Source organism: Fukomys damarensis, unplaced genomic scaffold (genome assembly GCF_012274545.1).
Source record: "Fukomys damarensis isolate Sample0158 unplaced genomic scaffold, DMR_v1.0_HiC HiC_scaffold_11, whole genome shotgun sequence".
Classification (NCBI taxonomy): Eukaryota; Metazoa; Chordata; class Mammalia; order Rodentia; family Bathyergidae; genus Fukomys; species Fukomys damarensis.
Genome location: NW_022900923.1, coordinates 8,042,816 through 8,046,920, shown reverse-complemented (window position 1 = coordinate 8,046,920; position 4,105 = coordinate 8,042,816).

Below are 4,105 nucleotides of genomic sequence, written 5' to 3'. Positions count from 1 at the left end.
ACATATCTCTGGGGAAACGAGGGCCAAAGAACCTATTCTACTTTTCTGAGCCCTTGGGAGAGAAGCTCATGCCTCTCATTTGAGCTTTCCATCTGCTATCCTAGGACAAGAGCAGGGTCATAGACTCTCATGATTAGCAGAACGTTAAGTGTTAATCTTGAGTGGAGAAGTCAGTCAGTTCCCTAGCACAGCACAGTGGTAACTTCCTGCTCAGGCTGCTCACTGGGCCTGCATGCCTGGGCTGACCCCATGGCCGGAGCCCCAATCTGGGGAGTGCCTAGTCGGCCAGGGCTGTCCTCAAAAAGTACCACAAGCTGAGCTGTGTAAACAGAAAAATGTAGCAGCTTCCAATGCTGGAGACCGGAAGTCTGAGACCACGGCATCAGCAGGGCCGTGCTCAAGGGACAGATCGGGTCCGGGGCTTTCTCCTGGTTCCTTGGTGCTCATTTCCACAAGACGTTCTCCCTGTGAGTCAGTCTCATCGGACTGACCTCGTCTGAGCTAATTACACGTACCATGGCGATATTTCCAAATAAGTTCACGCTCTGAGGTACTAGAGTAAGAACTTCAACACATGAATTTCAGGGAAGGGACGCATTCCTTCCACCCGTAACTGGCTGGGTCTCCCGGTGCTGCTAAACAAGGCAGCGACTGCCAGTTTCTGTGCCCCCTTGTCCTCCCACCCGCCCCCAGCTTCTGCTTTCCCCCTCCATACACTCATGGCTTGATTGAAATGTGTCTCTCTTTCCCTGGACAACTGAAGCCATTTCTTGGTCCCTATCCTCACACAAGGAGGTGTTCCGGCAGCAGGTGTCTCAGATCTGTCCATGGAACGTTCTCAGAACCAGAGGAAGCCTTGAGTGACAAGGACGAGGAGCTGAGTGTGTATTGTAACAGAGCTGGCCTCCCTGAAGCCTCACATCCCTCGCAAGTGGCATCAGACCCGCTACAAAGTAAGGCTCTGAGACATTAAGTAACTCACCCAAAATTGCACGGTGGACAAATGGTGGAGCCAGAAATAGGATCCACTGGGGTCAGATGTTGTCTTATTTATCTCTGCAATTCCAGCACTTGACACTTGAATAATGAGACACTGTTTGAACCTGGCTCTCCTCATTTCAAAGCTTCCCACTGCTCTTCGCTGCTAGACCAGTCACAGTGGTGAGGACAGGCGGCAGCTGTGCTCTCAGAGGCTGAGCATCCTGTCGCTGTGCGTCCCTGTTCAAATCACAAACTGGCCTTTCCGCACTGTGCCTGTCGATGACTATGTCGCTCTCACTACTGACCCTTGAAAGCCCCTACTATTCATGATGGCCTGGGTTCACAGAACACCGAATACACGTGGGGAGGGTGAACAGTGTTGGCTGGTCCACCCATCCAGCACAACTCTCAAGCGCAAGGGAATTCCAAGGCAGACTCCTCTGAGTGCTGCGCCCTCCCGGGGCTGCAGGGCACCTCTTTGGAAGAGCAGCCAAGTCTCACAGCTGTCACCATAGGCCTTGCCACTTGGCTCTCCACCCATCCCACTCCTGGGAAAGGCAAAAACAGACACATGAGGTACTGGAAATTACTAACAAAAGCTCACTTTGACTGAGACGCTTGGAGGCAAAGAGCCGCCAATAACCTCCACCAGAACCCTGGACTAAAGGAGAAACATTGTATCACTCTGCTTCTTCTTTGGTTTTGTTTTGTTTTGTTTTTTTGAGACAGGGCCTCACTATGTAGTTGAGACTGACTTGGAACTCATTATGTAGCCCAGGCTGGTCTCAAACTCACAGCGATCCTCCTGCCTCAGCCTCCTGAGTGCTGGGATTACACGTAAGCACCCCATGCCCGGCTATATCTCTCTGCTTCTATGAGACACCCAGACCAGGAACATTCTTTTACACAGGCAAAGCAGGGTTTGGGTGCAGATTTTACGTTGTCTGCACGTGGCCTGCCTAGGCACACCGGGGATCTGAGGGTGGTAGCCCCTGCCGTTCTTCCGTGTTCGCCTCTGGTCTGTCCGGTTGTCAGGCGAAACTCCCACCCATCTCATCCTGAAACTCTATTCTCCTGGACTGGCGGCAACTCCAAGGGAAGTCAGAGATGGTAGTAGATTTGAGAGGGGAATTAAAAAAAAAAAAAGGAGGGCTGGGGACTTAGCTCAGCGGTTCGGTGGCCTGCCTCGCAAGCGCAAGGACCAGAGTTCAATCTCCGCCCCACCCCGCAAAAAAAAAGGAGAAAGAATATTCAAAATGAGAAAGTAAATCACTCTCTGAGTCATGTTTACTTTCTTTTTTTCTTTTCTTTTTTGTTTGTTTTTCCAGTACTAGGGATCGAACTCAGGACCTCATGCTTGCGAGGCAGGCACAGTGCCACTGAGCTAAATCCCTGGCTCTTTTTTTGTTTTGTTTTGTTTTTTTGTTGTTTTTTGAGACAAGGTCTCACTATATAATTCAGGTTGGCCTTTAATTCATTATGGAGCCTAGGCCAGCCTCGAACCCATGGTGATCCTCCGGCCTCGGCTTCCTGAGTGCTGGGATCATAGGTGTTTGCCACCATGTCCAGACTTGGCATGTTTTCTGCTAATCACAAAATGAAAACGAATGCAATTATATTGTAAAAGGAGACTTTTCTCCCATGTGTGCTTGCTCCCCTTGAATTGGTCAGTTGCACAAACTCAAGAGTTGCATGAACTGCCTGTTTCCGCCCTGCTATAGACCCAAATTACTGCTCTCTGTCCTGACTGTGGAGAGCACAGGCCTGGGCTCTGTGTGTGAGCAGTGCAGAGCCAAGGCGGGGTCCTGAACCCAAGTCTCCTTGCCCAAGTCCTGCCTCTCAGCTGTGCCCCAGGGCCTCCGCAGACACTGCCCTCTGTGCCCACCTGCGGGCACAAGCATCTCAGGCCAGTCGTGGGGTTCAGCATCCAGGAGCTGCTCTCTCAAGGCTCCATGGTGGGCAGGGTCTGTGTCTAACCCAAGGCTGAGCCTAACCCACTGCTCTCACAGCCGCCTTGTCCTCCAGAAGCTGGTACCCTGGCCCTAGGGCAGGAGGTTCTGGCCAAGTTCCCAAGTGTCCACAGGACACAAGCTGGGGAATCGCAGATCCCTCTAGCCGGAGCGCTGTCAGACAGAGTCTGCTGTCTTAAGAAGGAGAAACTAAGAGGCAGCATGGGGTAGGCCCTCGTGCAGGGCCACGCAGCTCAGCAAAAGACAAACCTGGACTTAGAATTTGCCTGCTGGTCAGTAGCCTGGTGCTTTTCCCCGCCTCCCTTGGGCTTCTCTTTCTTAAAGAAAAGGATAGCAACTTTAAGGCAAATGTATGGGCGGGGTGAGAAGGCAGCCCTTCACCACGGCTTTGTAGCCTCTCTGTCTCCTCCTCTAACCAAGCACGGGGGAAAGAACAGGGCCTGGATGACCTCTTGGCTTTAGGGCTGCACATCCGCTTGGGTTTATAAGGACTTCATTAGCCATGACTAAAACAGAGGGTCCAAGGCTGTGCCCATTTGTTAATCTGCGGGGAACTTGTAGGACTTTAAAAGCCCACTCAATTTTGTGCACACATATAAACCTAAGTCCCTGCCTGAATCGCCCAACGTCCCCGGCAGGGACATGCGGCAAGCCCAGCCTTCCTCTGCCTCTGGGTCACTCTAGGGAGGCTTTGCCTCTCCGCTGCTTCCCATAGTTGCAAACCCTCCCGGGGGCACGACCCCTGGTGAAACTGGATCTTCAGGCCTACGGACAACCTCTCCAGCCCCGCTGGGCTCCCAGGACTCCAGAGCGGTCGGATTTCGCGCGGCCGCCCAGCTTCCCTACCTTGGGTCCCCTCCCGCCGGGGAATCCGGAGCCAATCAAAGCGCGGCAGAGCTTGGGGAGGTGGAGTCCCGAGACCTAGGCCCGCCCCTCTTTGTTGCGGCGGCCAATGAGCGCCTTCGGAACATCGGCGGCTGCCCGGGTGACTCGGTTATATGTCACAGAATAACATTCGAGAATGGGACTTGGAATGAGGGGACGGCCGCCGCATCCCCAGCAGTGCCAACCCAGGGCCAGGCAACAGCAGCCCCCGCCGCCCGCGACCCCCCGGAGAAGCTCGGCCGCAATGAAGTGCGCTGTCCTCAGGTGGG